This window comes from Canis lupus, chromosome 38 (genome assembly GCF_011100685.1).
Source record: "Canis lupus familiaris isolate Mischka breed German Shepherd chromosome 38, alternate assembly UU_Cfam_GSD_1.0, whole genome shotgun sequence".
Classification (NCBI taxonomy): Eukaryota; Metazoa; Chordata; class Mammalia; order Carnivora; family Canidae; genus Canis; species Canis lupus.
The window spans coordinates 8,780,188-8,805,233 of record NC_049259.1 but is presented as its reverse complement, the minus strand read 5'-3'; the positions used below and the strand labels follow the sequence as shown (position 1 = coordinate 8,805,233).

Below are 25,046 nucleotides of genomic sequence, written 5' to 3'. Positions count from 1 at the left end.
AAATCAATTAAATTCTATCACTAGCTGTTAAAGCAGATATTGAGATTGGGACAAGGAATAGATGAAAGAGAAGGTAGTACAAAGATTAATAAATTGCATCCTTCTTGTAGCTTATTTTGTTGACAACTAATACTCTCCATTGTAGATAATTTTTACTTCCCCATTACTTTTTATACTCCCAGCTCCCTGCTATCTTTGCCCTCAATAATGGGGGATCATTTCTTAGTGTAATTTTCCTTTCTCAGGAAAGATTCTCAGTGTGTTTTTACTTCACTGGGTCGCTCCCTAGACTATTACACACACACACACACCCATTCAGTCTTAAAGGGTGGATCATTCCAATACCTACAGTATCACACTCCATTATGTCACCTGCAGTTCTATTTTTTAAATTCCCTACCAACATAAAAAATAGAACTATATCAAGAAGAAAGCCATCATCTCAAAATAAGAAGGTTAATTAGACTTACATCTAAAACCACACACACACACAATATGAAATAAATGCAGAAACTAAGAATACATTGTGATGAAAATATTATGCAAAAAAAATGCATGTTCCATAAACAAAGGGCTTTCTTAATAGGAGAAAAGCTATAAAACTTCAGTCATTTAGGAACGTTCAGTTTTCTGGAGTGATTGAAGCCATTTTTCATTCTTTCACAGAGATCAAAATTTGAGTATTACATGAAATACTTTTCTTGGAAATGACAACCTGAAAGACAAATACAACATTGAAATATATTGGCAGCTATTATTTCAAAGGGGTTATTATTGGATTTAACAAAAATAGAAGAAAATCTGAACATTTTTAGGTCTGTATAACATGCTCTTATGAAATTAAATTTTTACACTAATTTGAAATATTGCAAAAGATGAAATACATGTGAAAAATAATTTATATTGGTTATTTTCTGTTTTGAGAATTGAAAACAAAATCCATACTTATTCAAAATCTACCCATTGTTGAATAAAATTTCTAATTGCTAAAGAGAAATTCATAGGATTTTTTTTTAAGATTTTTATCTGAGAAGGAGGGAGGGAGTAGCATGAGTGGGGGGAGGGGCTGAGGGAAGGAATCCCAAGCAGACCCCTCACTGAGCACAAACAGAGTCTGACATTGAGCTCCCATAATCTCACAACTCTGAGATCATGACCTGGACCAAAATCAAGAGTTGGCCGTTTAACCAGCTGAACCACCCAGGTGCCCCAATTCATAGAATTTTTTAAAGAACATACTGTAGGCCTGTATTCTTAAATAGATTATCTCAATATGAGCTGTGCATTTTGGTTATGAACATCTCATATATGAAGCAACAATCTCAAAGAACTTCATTAATTTGCCCAAAGTCACAAACTAAGTAGAAGGTTCAGAATTATAAATCAGTTTTTATGACTGCAAAGTCTGGGTGGATTCCCATTGTACTTTTCTATCATATATAAAATACTGGGATTATAGAAGCATTCTGGAAGCATTTAAGTAGCATTTGTATTGTTCTAAGTGTTCTTGTGTGATTAATAATATCTTCGAAAGTGTGCAATAGAATTTAGAGCCTAATCTATTTCAAAGAACATGTTGCCTAGTATCAGTTTCATGGAGAAACCATGATTGTGTTTTTCATATTTATTTTCGACTCCTTTGCTTTGTATCTGCACCATCCAGTAGAAGACCTTACATAGAGAAGGAGCTCAAGAAGTATTTATTTAATGGATGAAATTAAGTACTTAACTGAACCTTCCATCTTTCATATCCCTACAAGGGCTTACTGTATTTAATTTTTACTTAACATTTAGAAATACTATTACTAAGTGGCAGCATTTTTCAAAATATTTTCAGAATATTTTACATATCTGTGGCCTTAGTAAACCATGTTTAGATTTATCCCTGGGACACAAGGCTGGTTCAACACCCGTAAAACAATCAATGTGATTCATCATATCAGCAAGAGAAAAACCAAGAACCATATGATCCTCTCATTAGATGCAGAGAAAGCATTTGACAAAATACAGCATCCATTCTGATCAAAACTCTTCAGAGTGTAGGGATAGAGGGAACATTCCTCGACATTTTAAAAGCCATCTATGAAAAGCCCACAGCAAATATCATTCTCAATGGGGAAGCACTGGGAGCCTTTCCCCTAAGATCAGGAACAAGACAGGGATGTCCACTCTCACCACTGCTGTTCAACATAGTACTGGAAGTCCTAGCCTCAGCAATCAGACAACAAAAAGACATTAAAGGCATTCAAATTGGCAAAGAAGAAGTCAAACTCTCCCTCTTTGCCGATGACATGATACTCTACATAGAAAACCCAAAAGTCTCCACCCCAAGATTGCTAGAACTCATACAGCAATTCGGTAGCGTGGCAGGATACAAAATCAATGCCCAGAAATCAGTGGCATTTCTATACACTAACAATGAGACTGAAGAAAGAGAAATTAAGGAGTCAATCCCATTTACAATTGCACCCAAAAGCATACAGATACCTAGGAATAAACCTAACCAAAGATGTAAAGGATCTATACCCTCAAAACTATAGAACACTTCTGAAAGAAATTGAGGAAGACACAAAGAGATGGAAAAATATTCCATGCTCATGGATTGGCAGAATTAATATTGTGAAAATGTCAATGTTACCCAGGGCAATATACACGTTTAATGCAATCCCTATCAAAATACCATGGACTTTCTTCAGAGAGTTAGAACAAATTATTTTAAGATTTGTGTGGAATCAGAAAAGACCCTGAATAGCCAGGGGAATTTTAAAAAAGAAAACCATATCTGGGGGCATCACAATGCCAGATTTCAGGTTGTACTACAAAGCTGTGGTCATCAAGACAGTGTGGTACTGGCACAAAAACAGACACATAGATCAGTGGAACAGAATAGAGAACCCAGAAGTGGACCCTGAACTTTATGGTCAACTAATATTCGATAAAGGAGGAAAGACTATCCATTGGAAGAAAGACAGTCTCTTCAATAAATGGTGCTGGGAAAATTGGACATCCACATGCAGAAGAATGAAACTAGACCACTCTCTTTCACCAGACACAAAGATAAACTCAAAATGGATGAAAGATCTAAATGTGAGACAAGATTCCATCAAAATCCTAGAGGAAGAACACAGGCAACACCCTTTTTGAACTCGGCCACAGTAACTTCTTGCAAGATACATCCACGAAGGCAAAAGAAACAAAAGCAAAAATGAACTATTGGGACTTCATCAAGATAAGAAGCTTTTGCACAGCAAAGGATACAGTCAACAAAACTAAAAGACAACCTACAGAATGGGAGGAGATATTTGCAAATGACATATCAGATAAAGGGCTAGTTTCCAAGATCTATTAAGAATTTATTAAACTCAACACCAAAGAAACAAACAATCCAATCATGAAATGGGCAAAAGACATGAAGAGAAATCTCACAGAGGAAGACATAGACATGGCCAACATGCATATGAGAAAATGCTCTGCATCACTTGCCATCAGGGAAATACAAATCAAAACCACAATGAGATACCACCTCACACCAGTGAGAATGGGGAAAATTAACAAGGCAGGAAACAACAAATGTTGGAGGGGATGCGGAGAAAAGGGAACCCTCATACACTGTTGGTGGGAATGTGAACTGGTGCAGCCACTCTGGAAAACTGTGTGGAGATTCCTCTAAAGAGTTAAAAATAGACCTGCCCTATGACCCAGCAATTGCACTGTTGGGGATTTACCCCAAAGATACAGATACAGTGAAACGCCGGGACACCTGCACCCCGATGTTTATAGCAGCAATGTCCACGATAGCCAAACTGTGGAAGGAGCCTCGGTGTCCAACGAAAGATGAATGGATAAAAAAGATGTGGTTTATGACTCAGCTATTAGAAATGACAAATACCTACCATTTGCTTCAACGTGGATGGAACTGGAGGGTATTATGCTGAGTGAAGTAAGTCAGTCGGAGAAGGACAAACATTATATGTTCTCATTCATTTGGGGAATATAAATAATAGTGAAAGGGAATATAGGGGAAGGGAGAAGAAATGTGTGGGAAATATCAGAAAGGGAGACAGCACGTAAAGACTGCTAACTCTGGGAAACGAACTAGGGGTGGTAGAAGGGGAGGAGGGCGGGGGGTGGGAGTGAATGGGTGACGGGCACTGGGGGTTATTCTGTATGTTAGTAAATTGAACACCAATAAAAAATAAATTAAAAAAAATAAAATAAAATAAACCATGTTTAAACAATCACAACCCTTTGTTATTGCTCAGGATTTTTATTTTTATAATACCTTACTATCCACCATACCAATTTAATCCTCTCACTATGCTGTAAATTAAAACATTTTGTTTATTTGAAAATAAGGGGAAATAAGTATGAAGAAATTAAAGCAGTTATTGATTACTAAAAGAAATAATTAAGCTGTTTCTATTCGTTATATTTCCTAACTTATTGAAGGGAAGAAGAAATGTAATGGAAGTATCAAATTATTTGTTACTTTTATTAACAAACTATGTAGATGTAAATTCTTCATCTGTCAACTTTTGCAAGCAAAATATATTCATAGAAGAGAGAAATGTTTCTAATTTTGTGAGTTTAATTATAAAACTATCAGTTTATATAACATTTTACTAGTCAGGCTTATCAGAATTAAGATTTTTTTTTTACATTAACAAAATGATTACTTTCTAGATTATTTGTACTGCCAAAATCTATTCATGAGTGCAGTGACCAAAATATGTTCAATGGCATAGTGATTATATGGATTAATGCATTATCAACTGACATGAATAAACTTGCACAATTTTTGAAGTGACCTAAAAATAACAATTTTGGAAACATTCAAGGAAATGATCAGATACAACCTCTTTATAATTCTCCCTTTTATCTGGATTTCAATGATTATTCAGTGTGGTAATAAGACTAAAATTTCCCCAAATACCCACATTCTAATTCCCAGGGTGTGGGACTAGGTTACCGTGTATAGCACAGAGATTTTGTAAACTTCATAAAGTTAAAGACCTTGTGACACAGAGAGCAGCCTAGATTAGTTGTGTTTCCCTAAAATAATCACAAGCATCCTTACCAGAGAAAAGTAAAAGGATGGAGCCAGAGAAAGAATTCTGATGAGAGAAGTAGATGGAGTGATGAGGGACCATTAGCCAAGGAATGCATGCAAGACATCCTAAGTAGCTGGAAAAGGGAAGGAAACAGATGGTTCCCTAGAGCTTTCAGAAGAAATTAAGTCCTACTGATCAAATTTAGACTTCTGACCTACAGAATTGTTAATAATTTGCGTTGTTTTAAGATGCTATATATTTGCGGTAATTTATAAAAGCAGCAATAGGAAACTAATAGAGCCAGTCATGCATAGAGTTCAAAAATATGTAGTATGTTCTTTCCTTTCTAGGAACTTTAAGAATTAACAGCAAACTCTGGCTTCATGGCCATTTCATTCCTCTAGGTATTGAACAAACCAATGTCTTTCATCAGGCAGAAACTCGATTTCCTCAAGAACCAGGTTGATTCATTCGACTTGGTTACATAAAGAGTGAAAAGGAACCAGGGTAGGGGCAATCAGATAATAGCACTAGTCTCCAGAAATAAACTAACCATTTAATAACATAATATTGCACAGCTTTATTCACTTAGCGTAGAGTCTTACACAATATTAGCATCCAATTCATGCTGATTTGGTTGTAACAAATATTGATAGATGTTTAAGAAAAGAAATGATAATCATGACATTTGATTGTATGAAAATTAGATGGTATGAAGAGAAGACACTAAGCACAGTAACAATAAGGTCAGAAGCTGAAGAAAATTAGCAAAATATTAAAAGAAACGTGAGATCAAAATGAGACTACAAGAGATGGACTGACAAGGAGTGAGAGGATTTTTATTTTCATGGAAAGATGGATATGAAGCAATTCAATCATTTTCTCCTTATATTTTGTACAGTACTTCAATCAGGAAAGGAACCCAAACGTTTACTTAATTAGGATGCATCATTAATTTTAGTGTCTCCTGAACTCCTAAGGCCTTTCACCCCATGTAGAAATAAAAGAAACTAAGCTATTTGATTGCTAATTCTCTTGGTGTCTCTAAATCTCTGTAATGTGTGTACTTCCTATTCTGAAGAAATACATACCTTGTAGGAGGAAGAAAAACAATCCTTCACATTGATCATGGAGTTTTGCCTCTGAGGAGAAAATATGAATTTACAGACAAAAGCAATTTTAAAAGACTATATAAAATGAATTCATTTCATATTTATGGAAGGAGCCCAAGCCTAAAAGTCAATTCAACAAATATTTATTGAGCATTTATTCAACAATCATTTATTGATAGTATTATATGTAAGAAGCAAGGTTCTAAATGTTATAAGGACATAAAAATAAATAAGTTACAGTCTTTATGTCCTAGTAGGAGGATAGGGGGAGTATACTGATAAATATAAAGGTACTTTTGACTCTATCCCACATTCTATTCACATCATCAATCATCCTTTTATTAGAAAGAAAAATAAATTTATCGTCATCTGTGATCCAAGCACTTCTTAGAATAATAAGCTGAATAAGATAACCAAAGTCATGGACATCAAGTATCTTACAAATATTGACAAAATCCTAACAACAACACAGAAGAAAATAATAAACCTAGATCTGAATAATTGCCAGTGTCTTTAGCTTAGGCATAAGATCTCTTCAGCAAGACATATATCATGCTTCACTTACATTACTTACTAGCTTCTGAAAGCACGTGTCTTTACCTGTTGCCTGTACTTATTGGCAGAAGTTTGCTTAGAGTTTTAAAAGGCAACAGTTTCAGCAGACAGGGTGAATTTTTTTTTTTTTTTTTTTTTTTTGGCAGAAGTCTAAAATTAACAACTCCAATGTCTTTAGTTCAACTACAATTTTTTTTTTTTTTTTTTGTGCTAATGCACAGTTCAGTTTAGCAGGCAGGAAGATGTGGTAATCTGATACACAACAACTCAAGGACCCAGACCCCTTCCATCCTAAGACCTAGTGTTCCATTAGGTGTCTAGAAAGAAGAAAAGAACATAACAATATGCTGCACTGATATTCTCAAATCAAAGTATTCTTTGGTTGTATATTTAGTTCAGGACAAATTTTAACTTTGCTTGCGAGAAGGAATTAGAGGAAGGAATTTGATGGGTGGTGCGTTGCTAGATAATAGAAGAAATTCCAGTCCCTGCCAGCATCGAGTGGGCTCTACAAAGAGTTGATCCTTAATAAATATTTGTTAGTGAATGAATACTTATGGCCTTGGGTATTCCCATATAACATCCCTGTGCCTGAACCTGGCACTCAATTGTATATCTACAGACCTTATACTTTTTACAAAAAAACTTGAAACAGATCTCAGACCTGAATGCAAAATACAGAATATAAAGCTCCTAGAAGATAATAGAAGGAAATCCAGATAACCTTGAGTTTGGAAACGACCTTTTAGATGTGACATCAAAAATACAATTCATGAAACTAAAAAAAAAAAAAAAAAGAGAGAGAGAGATAAGTTGACTTAATTATAATTAAAAACTTTTGCTCTGCAAAAGACATTGTTAAGAGAATGAAACAATAAGCCACAGACTGGGACAAAATACTTGCAAAACATGTATCTGATGAAGGATTGATATCCAAAATACACAAAGAACTCTTAAAACTCAACAATAAGAAAAAATTATAAAAATAGAGCATAAGATCTGAACAGAGACCTCACCAATGGATATATGCAGACGGTAATTGGGCATACAAAAAGATGCTCGACATCATGTATCCTTAGGAAAATGCAAATTACAACAAAATACCTGCTATAAATGGTTAAAATAAAAAAAAAACGGACAATAGCAAATTGTTAGAGGATGTGGAGCAATAGAAACTCTCATTCATTTCTGGTGGGAATGCAGAATGGTACAGTCATTTTGGAAGCAAGTTTAGCAGTTACTTACAAAGGTAAACAGTCTTATATGACTCATCAACTGCACTTCTTTTTTACCAAAATGAGTAAAAAATGTATGTCCACAGAAATACCTGCAACTTTATTTTAATCAAAAAAAGACATGAGAGATCCCTGGGTGGCGCAGCTGTTTGGTGCCTGCCTTTGGCCCAGGGCGCGATCCTGGAGACCCGGGATCGAATCCCACGTCGGGCTCCCGGTGCATGGAGCCTGCTTCTCCCTCTGCCTGTGTCTCTGCCTCTCTCTCTCTCTCTCTCTCTCTCTCTCTGTGTGACTATCATAAATGAATAAAAATTAAAAAAAAGACATGAATAAACCTGAAATGCATATTATTTAGTGAAATAAGCCAATCTAAGAAGTCTCTGTACATTATAATTTCAACTATATGAAAGTCCAGAAAACGTAAAGCTATAGCGAGAATAAAAAGATTAGTGGTTAATCAGTGGCTGTGTTCTGTGGATGGGAATGTTAGGAAGAAAACAGGATTAATAGTTGGAACATAGGTGTTGTCTAACCTAAGTCAATGGTCAATTTTTGGTTTACAACTTCTTTGACTAATAAATAGCATTTTGCACAATACTCTTCTTTGAAATAGTTGGTATATTTGCATCCAACACAAAACAGTAATTGATCTCCTTCCTATACCTCTGGTTTCTGCCTCTCAATTATTTTTTCTAGTTTATTCTCATCATCATGAACTCTTGAAGTTGATATTCACTAAGATCCTGTCCCTTAACTTCTTTATATCTACTCTCAAGGTCTTGGAAAATACATTAATTTCTACGGCATCCAACATCATCTGTGTACTGATTACTCCCAAATTTATATTTTCAGGGTGATAATCCCTTGTACACTTTCCAGAATCTATAGAATTACTATTTTTCAGTTTCACTTGGAAGTGTAATAACTATTCTAATTTTAATATGTTCAAAATTCATCTGCTTATAACTCCAATGCTTTTCAAACCTGTTCCACCTACATTCTTCCTCAACTCAATTAACAACACTCCATCCTTGAATATAGTCAGGAAAAAACTAAAGGAATCTTTAACTTTTCTCTTTTTCTCAGAGGTCATACACACATAATCAACAAATCATTTGATCCTACCTTCAAAATACAACCAACAGGGATCCCTGGGTGGCGCAGCGGTTTGGCGCCTGCCTTTGGCCCAGGGCGCAATCCTGGAGACCCAGGATCGAATCCCACATCGGGCTCCTGGTGCATGGAGCCTGCCTCTCCCTCTGCCTGTGTCTCTGCCTCTCTCTCTCTCTCTCTCTCTGTGACTATCATAAATAAATAAATTAAAAAAAAAAAAAAACAAAATACAACCAACATCTGACTAATTGTCCTTTTTATGCTAACATACCAAGTCAAGCCACCATAATCTCTAACCTGATTTACTGCAACAATATCTTCTTTGTTCTGATTTCTCCATTGCCATTTTTTCTAACACAGTAAATATTATAATCCTGTTAAAATAAACATTTCTTGGAATGCCTGCGTGGCTCAGTCGGTTGGGCATCTGACTCTTGGTTTCACCTCAGGTTTGATTTTTATGGTCGTGGGATTGAGCCCTATGTCAGGCTCTGCACTCAGAGCAGAGTCGGCTTGAGATTTTCTCTCTCTACACCCCCACCCACGCTCTCTCTCTCTCTCTATCAAATAAATAAAATCTTTAAAAATTTCTCATATATAAGTCTTCTGTTAAAAACGTGCAATGGATTCCTATTTATCTAGAATAAACACCAAAATCATTACCATAGCTCCCAAGATCCTGAAATTTTTAATCTTCCTTTTATCCTCTAGTCTGTTACTACTATATCTGTAATCACTCTCATCTAGTCTTGATTGGCTTCTGCAGAAATTTCCATTCATGCTCCTTCTTAGGCCATGCTATTGAGAGGAATTCCCATTTTATACTTATATAATCATAATCCCAGGCCTCACTGGATCCAGAAGCAGGTTCAGAACAATCTCCCTCTTGAAAACTTGGATATTCTCCATCACACACACATAGCCCATGAGAAACAAGGTGGTACTATTTCAGGATCCTTTTCTTTCTAAAATGCCACAATGTCATCTTTACTGTACTGTGGACAACACCCACTGAAAGTTGTCTTACAAAATTTTAGGAGGAAAGTGGAGTAGAAATCTCTGTCTCTGAGATTTCTAATTATCTCTATTCATACTCATCCTGTATCATGCTCCCCCTTTCCTCTCCTTCTCTGCACTGGCCAAGAGAACTTTTGTTAACTTTCTGTATGTAAGAGAACTGCCCTTGTATGTAGTGCTCTAAATTAGAGTAAAAATTCTCTATATTAAAATTTTTTTACTAGAGTAAAAAAATTATGCAATGAGTCCTCTGAGATCTGGTTCTCAAAGGGAAGTTTATAAAATTCATTTTATTTAACGTTTAGCTCTCACAAACAGAAAGCATCTTGGTTTTATACCATATAGTCAGTTGAGACTGAAAACAATACAAAACAGAACATTCAGCACTTTGATATTATTTTCTCCTTAGGGGAGGAAATAGCAAACAACTCCTAAATTAAAATATCCACATATTTAAAAAAAAAATATCCACATATTACCCCATTGCATTAGACCAAAAATGGAAATTTGTAAAACTTTTGTAAGAGAAACATGGAGTGATGATTTGAATTCATCTACATGTAAGAATATGCTTTTCTTTTAGTATAAATATCTGTTCTTGGTCTTCTTTGTGATGCTTTCCAGTATACTGTCTAATGTGTCAGAACAGTGCTAAATATTTGACTCAGGTCAATTTCTGCTCTCAAAAGCCAGATACCTTCACTCTCATTGCTTTCAAAATATTGATTCAACCAAATGCCTGTTTTTTTAATGTGCAACTTTAAAGATTGAATCTCAAATTGGGTCTGAATTGTGGGACCTAGGTCACATGACTGTACTGCACTCTACAAAAATGGCAAGAAGAATGGAAGTGTGAAGCTGAAATTCTCCCAAAAGGGTGCATAGAAAACACAAGAAAGTCACCATGCATTGCAAATATCTGTCAATTTGTATATAGTTCCTATAGTTAAAAGATGATGGCTTTCACAATTTAGTAAGAGGAGAATAAGGCAAAATAATGACTATTGAAAATTGAAATTTAATTGAGAAAATATTATAAATTGTGTCTAGAGTCATAGGCTGTTACTCATTGATTAAAATCATCACACAGATATATTTAAAAGAGGTTTGAAATATAATCATGTTCTCTTTCTCATTAAAATTGTATCCTTTCAGGAGCCTTCCTTTAATACTCAAAACTGAATATTCAGTTCAGAAAAATCCACAAATATTGTCCAGTCAATTTCTTTTTGATGAATTCTAATTGAGTTCCAGGAAGAATTGTATGGAACTAATGTAGCAGTTCATGCTTTTACCTATACTATCGCCTAAGACATTAATACATATAATTAAACAATTGAGATTATTAATTATAGGAAAAATACTTTTAATATAGATTGTAAAAGGAAATAATTATTTAAAATTATAAAGAGAATTAATTTCTAGAAATATTATAATTATGAATGTACAATAATATTGAGATAACGATGTTTAAAATCAATTTGCACATATGTGCTATAGAGTCCTAAGTCAATTTTCTATCTTTTCCTGCATCAACTGATGATATTCCTCAGGGACAAGATAAACATATTTTCAAAAAAAATTTTTTTTAATTTATTTATGATAGTCACAGAGAGAGAGAGAGAGAGAGAGGCAGAGACACAGGCAGAGCGAGAAGCAGGCTCCATGCACCGGGAGCCCGACATGGGAATTTGATCCCGAGTCTCCAGGATTGCGCCCTGGGCCAAAGGCAGGCGCCTAAACCGCTGTGCCACCCAGGGATCCCCAAGATAAACATATTTTAGAATAAATATTGTTATATAGACAATATTAAAGGCTCTAAAATTTTCTTAAATAAAATATACACTCAATTTCTTCTAGACTTAATTATATTTTAATTATATGACATGGGAGGAAAAGTATATAATCAATTTAAAAGCTGAGAGGGGAATGATTAGGAATGAAAGGTACAGATTTTGGTCATAGATAAAATAAATTAATATTTATGGTAAATTTTCTTCTAACAATTACTGCTAAATTCCCTTGATAAGGTCTTAATTTGCTTTGAGAAGTCCATAAAAAAACCTCATTCACTCCTAGAAAATAGTGCAGTATTTGTTGTTAAGCCTGAGTAATTAATAGATTTTTGAAAGTCACCATTTTCCTAAATAAGTATAAAAAATGTACAACTTTTCAACGGACTAATATATATTTGCAAATAAATAGATATATAATATAAAATAATGTAAACTCTTAGGGCACCTGGGTGGCTCAGTTGTTTAGCAGCTGACTTGATTTTGGTTCAGGCCATGATCTCGCGGTGCTTATATCAAGCCCTGCATCAGGCTCTGTGCTCAGCACAGAGTCTGCTTTCCCTCTCTCCCTCATTTCTGCTTTTTTTTCTTTTTTTTTTTTAGTTCAGATATTCTTTTCCTAACCTTTGTATCCATCTTTATTTATTTATTTATTGTTTCTAGCAGCAATGTCCACAATAGCCAAACTGTGGAAGGCACCTCGGTGTCCATCGAAAGATGAATGAATAAAGAAGATGTGGTCTATGAATACAATGGAATATTCCTCAGCCATTAGAAACAACAAATACCCACCATTTGCTTCAACGTGGATGGAACTGGAGGGTATTATGCTGAGTGAAGTAAGTCAATCGGAGAAGGACAAACAGTGTATGTTCTCATTTCTGCTTTTACCTCGATTCCCTTGCACTCTTTCTCTCTCTCTCAAATGAATAAATAAACAAACAAATAAATAAATAGATTATAAACCCTTACTATATTCATCATACATGGATATCATACATGGATACTAGCAAGTTTTAATACATTTGGTTGATTTTATTATGAATATTTATTTATTTATTTATTTATGATTTTATTTATTTATTCATGAGAAACAGAGAGGGAGAGGTAGAGACACAGGCAGAGGGAGAAGCAGGCAGAGGGAGAAGCAGGCTCTATGCAGGGAGCCTGATGTGGGACTCGATCCTGGGACTCCAGGATCACACCCTGAGCCAAAGACAGGCGCTAAACTGCTGAGCCACCCGGGGATCCCTATTTATTTATTTTTTAAAGTGAGAGAGAGAAGAGAGGGCAGAGAGAGGCGGAGGGAGAGAGAGAGAATCTTAACCCTAGCGCTGAGCTGAATGTGGGGCTCCATCTCACAAACCCGAGAACATGAATCAAGAAGTTGGATGCTTAACCTACTGAGCCATCCAAGTGCCCCAACATATACTTATAGAAACAAGGTCTTAGTAAAAATTCTCATTAATAAATGCTAATATATAAATCGTTGGTTTACTTATAATAGTGTATAAAATTTGTTGTTGCAGTAGAATTCAGAAAAATGAATTTATTTATATATAAGTATATATGACTTGTTTAATACAATCATTTTTATTCTATAGCTTCATAGAAAATTCTTCAAATATTATCATGATATCATATATAATTAATAATGTGATAGCTCTCCATCATTCAATCAGGGTTGGAATATGCCAGTCTTATTATTTTCCTTAAACCACAGGAAGTACAAAATCAATAAAAGGTAAATAGTGTTTTAGACTTATCAGGGTCCATAAAAAAATACCATAAACTGATATGCTTAAACAACAGAAATGTATTTTTTAGTTTTTGAAGCTGGAAATTCCAAGATCAAGGTATCAGCATGTTTGGTTTCTTCTGAGAGCACTTTTCCTGCTTGTACACATGGCTGCCTGCTCACTGTGTTCTCACATTGCGAAGAGAAAGCTTTGCTTTCTTCCTCTTCTGATGTACTATTATATCAGCACATCACCTTTATGACCTCATTAACCTAAACTATCTCCTTAAAGGCCCTATTTCCAGTGCAGTTACATGGAAGGGAGGGACTCTTAGGACTTCAAAATCTGAATTTGGGAGGGGATCCAATTTAGTCTATAGCAGATAGACTGTGCCAAAAAATGGTGATTCACCTCAATACGAATTCACCTTTAAAGTCACTTTTTTTTTTTTTTAATTTTAACCATCAATCTAAACCAGCAATAATTGCATCCCTTTCTTCCTGCCTTATTCGAGGTGATAAGGCTTAGATGCAGAGTATCATTTAAAGAGAGGACTGGTGAGCCTAACCGCTTGTTGTTATGCATAATTCCTTACTATATTTTAGCATAAAAGCAATAATGAGGGGCACCCCTGGGTGGCTCAGCAGTTTAGCGCCCCCTTCAGCCCAGGGCCTGATCCTAGAGACCTGGGATCAAGTCCCACATCTGGCTCCCTGCATGGAGCCTGCTTATCCCTCTGCCTGGGTCTCTGCCTCTCTCTCTCTCTGGTCTCTCATGAATAAATAAATAAATAAAATTTAAAAAAAAAGCAATAATGAGAGGGTAAACTCAGGATATTAAGCCAATTAAATAAACACACAAGGATGTATGGAGACAAAAATTAAGGAAAACTCACAATGAAATCTTTCTGAGACATTTTCTGCTATATAGGGATAATTAAATAGCTGAATTTCTAAATGGAAGTATTTTCATTTTCTCAACTATATGGTCTCCCTAAGAGATCTCTTAAAAACTATTGTGTAGCATAATACTTGGACTGGATTTGACTGGATTGGATATTTGTCATAATATTACTTGCTGATTGTCTGAAAGCCATTCCTATGAGTGAAGAATTCTCCACTGAATGAGACCAGTTGGGACTCAGAGAAGCCACAAGGATGCACTTTTCCAGCACAAGCATATGTTCTAGGTTGGATAATCAGATGCACATGCCTAGCAATTTAAATCTCCAACTAGGAAGACAAATCATCACAAACAGTAAGAAATTGATTTTCATGTTAGCAGCAGGAGCAACAGCAGCTTCACCTTTGCAGTTCCAATAGCAGCAGCGGTACCCACAATGCCTGCAGCAATATCCAATATCCTGTGGCACAAAGGAGTAGGAGGTGTGGGAGACGAGGGGGTATCAATAATGTCACCAGATGGGCTCAGTGGTGTGATTTTTGCTTGGATTTGGCCACCATACATTCTTTGCTCTTAATTGTTTTCTGAGCCCATTTTGTGGCGGTATTTGAAAACCCTTGAGCTAATAAAAATCCTTCCAATAAACACACACTTCTGCTTAAATGATCCGAAGATGTTTCTATTGCCTATTTATGGGAAACCTATTTGCAAATAAATGGAAGATGTATACTATCATTCCACACTTCTCTGCAGGGCTTCTGATTGATGTGTATAACCGACCATAAAATATCTCCTATTAGATGAATGTCACAAAGCATTCCAAATCAATGAACTCAAAAGTGAACTCACCATCTTTTTCATCAAACTCTACTCTTTTTCCACTATTCTCAAACTTCATGAATGGTACCACAATCCAACCAACTGTTTAAGCCATTCTTGAATTGCTTTCTTATACTTCCTCCATATTCAATCATCAGCAAGCACATGCAACACAGTAAATGACTTTATTCTGATCAGTTTTCTCAGACTGTACCACCATAATCTTTGCCCAAGATAGCATTATTTCTCATTTAGATTACTGAAAGCACTACCTAACTGGATCTAATCTGAATTCTCTATAACATGTCAGGACATTTTTTCAAAACTCATATAACCGTATCATTCTCCCAGTTATGATTTTTTGTTCTTAAAAATGTTCTTAGGATCAATGAACAATTCCCCAGTTTGGTTTATAAGCCACATGACCTAGCCCCAAACAAATTCTCCAACTGTAGATTGTACAAAACTTTTTTTTTACCCACTTTGATCAAAACACTGTTTCATTCTCTTCTATCTGATAAGTTTCCACTTGCTTTATGTCCTTTACACTTGCTGTTTGCCTACTTGGAGTAAGATTCCTTTTCATCTCTCCTTGCTCATTTTCTACTCAACTGTCATATCACAAATTAGATGTCATTCTCTGGTAGGCCTTTGACATCTCCAACTAATCAAAATCCCTACTACATGCTTAACATTGGTAGTTGTGTAGTCTTGTTGCAGATAGCAATCACTAATTATTGTATAAGAAAATGAATTTGGTTTTCAACTCTGTGTAAACCTGTAATTGAGTTAGCTTGCCTTGGATAATGATATTCTAACAGTAGACCGGTATACCCATGATAAAGGATAATATCATCAAATAATCTTATCAGCTTCTTTTCTTATTTTTTATGAAATAAGAATTAGATGCCTAGATGCCTTACAAATATCTATAAATATGGAGAGGAAAAGGAATAGCAAGACACAATATAATATGGCTGTATAGGTAATTCTAAGGGACCAAAGTAATCTAAAACAAAAAAATAATAAAACAAACAAAAAACTCTTGTTTTTCTCAAAGAACATGACATAGCTTATCCTTAAACTTGACTGTGGAGAAAACTGTACCACAAACAAGAGCAAATGGTCAAGTGCACAAATACCAGGAATGTTGAAAGTATGGTTATTGGGAAAACTTACAGAGATAGGAGTGGCTGCAGGTGTGTGGATCCTCATATCCTAGTACATACTCAGAAGTCTAGCAAGGGGCAGCCAGGGTGGCTTGGCAGGTTAGTGCTGCCTTCAGCCCAGGGCCTGATCCTGGAGACCCGGGGAAGGAGCCCGCGTCGGGCTCCCTGCATGGAGCCTGCTTCACCCTCTGCCTGTGTCTCAGCCTCTCTCTGTGTGTGTGTCTCTCATGAATAAATAAAATCTTAAAAAAAAAAGAAGAAGAAGAAGAAGAAGAAGAAGTCTAGCAGGGCACATGGTCACACTCCAGGAGAGGAATGCTGATCCTTGGATCTCTTAAGCTGCATGAGTAATAAAGTATCCTCTCATAGTGGGATCAGGGTCAGGACACAATAGCAATGCAACAGGGTAGAATTTTGGCTTCAGTCCTATCCTTCCAGTCCAGTATTTGTGGATGGAAAAGCACAAGCTTTACATTGGCAAGATCAGAGGCCCAGGCCCCAGTCTTGCTCTAGACCAGAAATGATTGCCTAACCACTAGACTGTGACAGCTTTCTATGAGGCTCTGCTTGAGCCATCTTCTTTCCTGGTAGGTCAGCTTCTAGGAGTTCAGTTTTATCAAGTAAACATTAACCTTTTACATAACTAATTAAAATGATGAAGTTTGAAATAATTCTAATTACTGTAATAATCCTTAAATATTTTCAATATTTTTTATAATGTTAATGAACCTGATGTAGTAATATTTTCTCTCAGGCTCCTTATATTTCCCTCTCCATTATTCTCATAGTTTCCTGAATTTCCTTTCCTATTAATATCTAACCTTCTGTAAAATATCTGAGGTTGAATACGATTTAAATTCCTCACCAATCTTTTTTTTGTGTTTTTTGTTTTTGTTTTTGTTTTTAGATTTTATTTATTTATGAAAAACACAGAGAAAGAGGTAGAGACACAAGCAGAGGGAGAAGCAGTCTTCATGCAGGAAGCCTGACGTGGGACTCGATCTGGGTCTCCAGGATCACACGCTGGGCTGAAGGGAGCGCTAAACCGCCTGAGCCACCCAGACTGCCCACCAATCTGTTTTTCAAATGGACATTTTCCTTATTTGTTTTCTTTAGAATCCCACATTTTGAATATATAAATTATGTGTCTTCACATCTGCCCTGAGAATGTGAAGATTATGTTACCATTTGTCTAAAGAAATATGCATATTCCCCTCTGGACTATGTTTTTTGAAAATATATAATGCCATATTTTAAAAGCAAATTCATACTCTAGTTATAGATATTTACATATATATTTTTTCAATAACATATTATTTACATTTTTCTACCAACTATACTTAAAGGCATAAATATCAACGTTTTGGTGCTTAATGCTAGATTCCCATTTAATTGCAAGTAGAATAAAAAATTTAAAATTCTCAATTGTACATGATTAGATTTGGAAGTAATTAACAATTTCTGTCATAGTTTTGAATTTTGAATTCAAATTTCAAGTTACTATTACGATTCAAATTTTTATTAGAAACTAGTTATCATTTTAAACTGAGAAGGAAGCAAAATTAAAATCATTTTTCATACAGATTCTGAGTAAATTATCTGTTAAAAAGATTTTAAGTAACATGAAAATGTCAAATCCTTCTGATATTTATCAGTCACTTAATGATCAAGAATAATGTAATTCATAATAGAAAAAAGAAAGCTGAAAATGTGATGTTATATAAACTGAAAATTTTATATTATATATGCTTATATATTGTATATATCATACATGACTATATAATCATGTACAATCATACATAACTACATAAAGTACTACATTATATACATTGTTTATATCAAAATGAAAATTACCTTTATAATTATGTAAAATTAACAGCTTGCTTCACGATAGGGTGAACAATATACCAAAATATAAAAACAAAAAGATAGAGTCTGTATGTGTGATGATTAAATCTAAATAAACATTACTTTGATAACTCATTAAACGTTAAAAATATTTACAGAAACTTTTCAAGTAAAGATATTATTCATTTATTGATTTTATGGATTCAAGACTTCTGTATGTAAAGTTTATATTGCTTTATCTTCTCAAATATCTTAGTGTGATGCTGACATTTTGGATAGGTTTTAACGGGAAAAAAAGAATTTCAGAAGTATAGTTGTAAATCATTTGAAAAGATAATTTGTGATACAATTTATAGAAGAGTGATAATAATGCTTGGAACTGTATGTTTTTTATTATGAACCCTCAAAAAATCATAAGCGCCAAAGACTATTCCCATAAAGTCCAAAGGAAGGGGTGGTGAATATTACTTTGATTTGGAGGGAAATATGACGTGTGGAAGCTCTTGAACACAGAAGGAAGAGGAAAAAGCCCAAACATTAGAATAAGAAAATTACTAAAATAAATAAAACAGGCAGTGAGAGATATGGTTATACAAAATCTGCTGACTCTGGGTGTAACTCCTGCTCTGGTGGGAAAACCTGCTCTATTATAAGAAAGCTGAGAACATGGGCCTTTTTTCCTTCCTTCCTCCTTCTCTCTGCCATTCCCTTCCTCCCCTCTCTTCTTCCTTCTTTTATTCTCACCCTCTCTTTCTTCCTCTTATTCTTGTCATTTATTCTTTATTTCCTTATTTTCTTTCTTTTTTTATTATTAACATTTTAGACTCAGAAAGGGGCACTGACTTTCAAAATGCATCATCACTAACATTGCAGAACAGAACAGAATTGATGAGCACGTATGGTTCCCAAGATAAAAAGTGCCTCAAGGTTCCATCATGCCCTTTGAAGTGACAGGTTACGTGACTATTAAAGTCAGTTAGTGAGCACATCAGATGGTTCAATGGGATGGGGAAACAAAACAAAACAAAACAAAACACTTGTAAAGAACTACTGAAGGTCTGACTGACCAGGTCAAGAATTCACTGAGAGTCACAGGGAGTCCTCAGGGGGGAAATGACCTGTGAATCCTTACTTAAGAATCCTGACTATGGAAGAAACAGTCCCAAATATTGGAAACGGATTCAGAGCATATGAAGCCTTCTGGAGAACTTGGCTTCAAATCTGCAAGTTGCTGCCGCCCAACTGGTGCTATAATTGAGTCTTCAAAAGGCCATTCTAGCATCCTAGCAAACCATCTGCTTAAGAATGCTAGAGAACATGGTAAAACCATTAAATTCCATGAGGCTCACTGTATTTGCTGTGAAATAATGATCAGAAGCAATGCTATGTGGAATACCATGATGGTGGATGAGGAATTCTGGAAGTCCTTGGATGATATTTTTGGCAGAAACATTGGGTGGGTGCAGGGAAGGCAAATCTATATTCAGACTGTCTACTTGAATGAGATCAGAACACTTCCCCTTCTAATATGGAAGCAATCCAATGTAATCAACATGCTACCAGGTAGCTGGCTTATCAACCGAGGGAATCATGCCATATGTGAAACTCAGTGCTCATGTCTGTTGCTTTGTATTGAGTGGTAGCCATTGTCAGATTGGCTTTAGTGAGTAGAAGTCCATGGTGCTGAGCCTATGCATAACCTATAACACTGCCAACAAGGCTGCTGGGCGATTACCGGGTGGCTGGGGAAAGAGGTTGATTGACAACCACAAAACAGGTCATCATTCTGTTATTTTGATTATTAAAATCCTCCCTCGTTGAGATCACCTTGTGATGAGCATTTTCATGGGACACAAATAACTTCATTTTTTTTTTTTTTTTGCAAATTCAGAGGCATCTATACATGAAACTCTTCAAGTTTCCTTGTCATCAATTTTCAAATTATGTTCTTTTTTTTTTTTTTCAAATTATGTTTCTACCATCTCTCTGACCGTCCAGTCAATCCATTGGCTAAACCCCATGAACTGGCATATAATTGCACATCTGATCTTCTCTCCTTCCAAAAATAGGATATTATTTGGCAATAAAAATGAATGGAAGAAACTTGAAAACATAATACTGCATGAAATGAAGTGCATCACAAAAAATGCATACTATATGATTTCATTTATGTGAAATGTCTAGCATTGGCAAATTCATAGAGACACAAAGTAGACTGGTGTTACCAAGTGTTTGAAGGGAGAGGGGAGTAAGTGTAACTACTAATGAGCGTTGTTTTCTTTTCGAAGCCGTGAAGTCTTTAGAATTAGTGATGTTTGTACAACTCTGTAAGTGTACTTAAAACACTGAATTGTGCACTTTTAAGGGATTAGTTGTATAGTATTTGAAATAGATAAACTCAATACTATTATTGTATGTATTTTTTAATGGAAAAACATGGAAAAGAAAAAGAACATCTCCCATGATTTTTTTTTTTTGATTTTTTTTTTTTAAAGGTGTGTAGGGTGGAGCAGAGGGAGGAGACAAAGTGCGTTTTGAGGGGAAAGAAAATACTGGTAAAATTTAGCTTCTATCCCATTTCCTCCTTGGCTTTTCTATGATGAGTCAATTATCTTGAATTTTTAATCTCAGCTGTTTTAAGGCCCTGAATCCACTATGGAGCATTGCAAGGTGAAATTATCTTCATTACTCCCTAGCTGTGAAATGCAAGGCATCTCCTGGATCTTTTCAGTTTCTGTTTCATAATGTGAAAAATAAACAACACCACCTACTTCAGGGATATTTTGAGGAATAAGGGAGATTGCATTCTTAATGGTTCAACAACAACAAAAAAATGTTCTAGGTGCGTCAACTGTGACTTACAATGATTTCTTTTGTAAATTGAAAAACCATTTTTTGTAGCATAAACAATCTTCCTAATATTATCCATTTTGTAAATTCATATTTTTATTTATTTTAATATATATGTTTGCATATAATCTTGTTACCAAATTTCCTGGTCTGGCTATTCTGTTTTGAGCTTTTCTTTTACTGTTGCTTTGCCCACCAAATTAAGGTTTTAGTTTTCATTATGATTTGACACATTGAACAGCCATCTCCTTTGGTAACCCTACAATTCTGGAATATTGATCTTACTAATATAATACATAAATACAAAATAAAAGTGGAGACTTAAAATTCAGGTTTTCTGAAAGTTATTAAATGTGAATTTAGTCAATTTAGAATAATAGGAAATATTTTTTATCCTATGTACCTAAAATCTAGTGTTGTGCCATGTAGATGACACAGCATAAGATTAACTTGTTGAATTAATGCATTTGACATTGAATTAATGCATTTGACTCTTTTTACATTTGTTTTTTTCTCTTTCTCATACTCTATGGATTTAAAAATATTTAACCTGATATTTTATCCTGTTTATTTTATGTAGCACTATATCAAGAGTGTCTTCTCATGTTTTGAAATATTCTTTGTAATAATTAATTTCTTATGAGAGTGTAAAATTTCATTGGATTATTTTAATCAATTCATTTAAATGTAATTTGCATATATTTAAATAACTCACTGAAACCTGTATGTAAAAACGTTTTAACAAATTTATACACCTGTATAACCACTTCACAATCAAATTATAGAACTTTTCTCATCCCCTTAATAATTTCCAAAGTGGTTTTACCATTTTAATATTCCCATCAGCATAATGAATATCTCAGTTGATTGACACCCTTACCTACATATGGTATTGTTAGTCTTTTTAATTTTAGTTCTTACTGGGCATTTCATTGTGTATTTAGTTTTCTTTTCCTGGATGAATAATCACAAACACTTTATCAACTGTGAATTGGCCATTTGTCTATCTTGTATCTGTACTATCTTTTTAAGTAATTTGACCATTTAAAAATCTCTTTGTCATCTTTGTTGTTTTTATTATTAAGTTGTAAAAGGTTATTTCAGAACTGTCAGCACAAATTATTTCATCAAATTGTATGTCTAGCTTCACACATACACATACATGCACACACACACATAGTTTTAAAAGGAAGATTTAATTTTGATAAAGTCCAATCTATGATTTTTTCTTTTTATAATTTATGCATTCCATATATAAGATAAGACATTTTTATATGTTCAAAGTAGCAAAAAGTTTCCCCTGTGTTTTCTCTAAAAGTTTTGTAAATTTAGTTCTTAGAATCTATCATCCATTTCCATTTAATTTTTGTGTATAGCTTAAGGTAAGCATTGAGGTCTAGTTTTTTTCATATGAATATTTCATTTTTCCAACACTATTTGTTGGAAGGATTACACATTGCTGATTGAGTGTTGTGGTGCCTGTATTGAAAATCAATTGGCCATGTATGTGTGGCACTCTTTCTGGACTCTACTCCATTGCCTTCCTCTATATCTGTCCTTTAACCAATACAAAATTGTCTTAATTCTATAGTCTCATATTAATCTGTTGTTAAATTTATCCCCAAATATATCTATATGACACTTTATTTTTTTTTAAGATTTTATTTATCTATTCATGACAGACACAGAGAGAGGCAGAGACACAGGCAGAGGGAGAAGCAGGCTTCTTGTGGGGAGTCTGATTCATGACTTGATTCTAGGACCCTGGGATCTCAACCTGAGCCAAAGGCAGATGCTCAACCACTGAGCCACCCAGGTGCCACTTGATGTCACTGTAAATGGCTCACTTCTCATACATTAAGACTTCTATAAATTATTTTCAAACTAGGTCACTCAATAACATGTATTGTTTTTGTCTTTAATTTCTCTAATGATGTCTTACCTTATGTTGATGTCCTTCTGTCATTCACAAGAAACTGAGATCTTCGAGAGCATAGGATAGATCCTACTCACTGTTGTGTAAGCAGCAGAGAAAGAAGATGGTTATCAATTATGAATAAACGACTTGGGTCAGGTCCTAATCTCATAGTCATTAGTAGAGACCCTACTTTGTGCTCTGCGCTGGTTGTGGAGTGTACTTCAAAAAAAATTATAAGAAATACCAAAGTTTGTTTGGCAGACAAATATGGAACATCCACTAATATGACTTCAGGATGTTAAATGATTCTAATATAAATTATTTCTGTATTTCATATAAATGTGAAATGATACTTAAAAATTATTTGATCCATGCATCTGCAAATTGCTTTTTGGAACAAAAATGTTTTCGCAGAGATTTCAGAATCTAAAATAATTTTCTTTTATTACAAACTATAGGGTTCTAAGTCTGAAGATGTTTCTGCAAAGCTATTTAGAATCACAATATTTTTAAAGATATACTTGTGATTTATCATTGCTCTTATTCTACTTATATCTTTTAAAAATCTTTATTAATTCCATGTTTAAAATCTGATGATAATTTCATGATTCAAAACTGAGTTGAAGATTCAGATTTATTTATATATCTCATGTAATACTATCTGAAGTTATTTAATGTGTTTTTTATTACAATCATAAAAATTTTTCTGTTACCGACTTTAATATACTTGCCATTTATCTTCTTAAAACTATGGGAAGCTTAACTCTAAAACACGATTAAAGTATTTTTCCACCTACAGTGTCCCTGATTTTTTCTTTTTTTCCTTTTTGCTATATGTTTCATAAAATATATTCTGACGCTTGTGCATGTAACAAAATGTGACTTACTGATTGCCAACCCCAGAGTTTTCTGTCAGTCTTGATTTTGCTCAATTTAACAGTGGCCTTGCACACAGTCGATCACAACGTTCTTATCATTTGACTTCATGGGGTAGCAGTGATTTCTCATCTTGCATCTTATCTTTCCAATCATTCTTTTTGCCTGTGTCACAAAGACACTTCCTAAGATTCCTAATATGCCACTTAGAGTATATAATTAATGATGAAGGTTGGTTGAAGCGCCATGGGGGCTCCTCACTCTCTGCTGTGTGTCCTGAACTCACAGTCTATACAGGGCTCTAAGAGTAATAGATGCACAGGGAGCACTATATAGAGAAAGAATGTGTTATTTAATCGTAATGTGTTTCTTCATAAATATTCCATGTTCAGAATTCTGGATTTTTGTTGCAGAAGCGAGGGGTTTCTATTGCAGATAAAAACCTCTCTATATCTTTTTAAAAGGAAAGACTAGACTTTCCTTCAATCGGCAAAGCTTTTAAAGCAAATACATATCAGATATTAACAAATTTAATATGATTAGTACATTGATCTTGTATATGACAAGGCAGCCACTATTATACACTTACTTGGGATCACATTCTGGCTATTAGAAATAGCTGAAGGGAAGCATTTCTGGAGGAAAAAAAAAAACACAGAGCACAGAGTAAGCTTTATATACAAAAACAATTCTTGCTCATGTGCACTAGTAGACATTCACAAAATATTTAGAGTAGCACTCTTTGCAGTAGCAAATACTTTAAAAGCTTTTTGCCAGAACAACTGAAAAATAAAGAGTGGGAAAATACATGGTGAAAATTAATGAACCCTAAGATGGCTGAATCTTATTAAGGTAATATTGCAAGTAGCAAAGGATCTCTTTCACCATGGCAGGCTAGGTAATTCATACCAATGCTTCTACTGAAAAAAAAAAAAAAAAGAGAGAGAGAGAGAGAGAGTAAAAAGCTGAGTAAAGGAATAATAATCATCTGTTGAGAACATCTGAGAGCAAACAACGCAGTACAAGTTATAGGGACAACAGCCATAAA

At 34.6% G+C, this 25,046-nt stretch overlaps 1 long non-coding RNA gene across 1 annotated transcript; it reads right to left on the bottom strand.

The window, feature by feature from the left end:
• Positions 1-532: 532 nt before the first annotated feature.
• On the bottom strand, positions 533-24,135 carry LOC111094533. Its single transcript, XR_005385690.1, has 4 exons — positions 24,010-24,135; positions 23,147-23,216; positions 6,143-6,193; positions 533-715 (listed from the first exon to the last, which is right to left on the bottom strand). It is a non-coding gene; the product is annotated as an uncharacterized LOC111094533 (long non-coding RNA).
• Between the last annotated feature and the right edge of the window lie 911 nt (positions 24,136-25,046).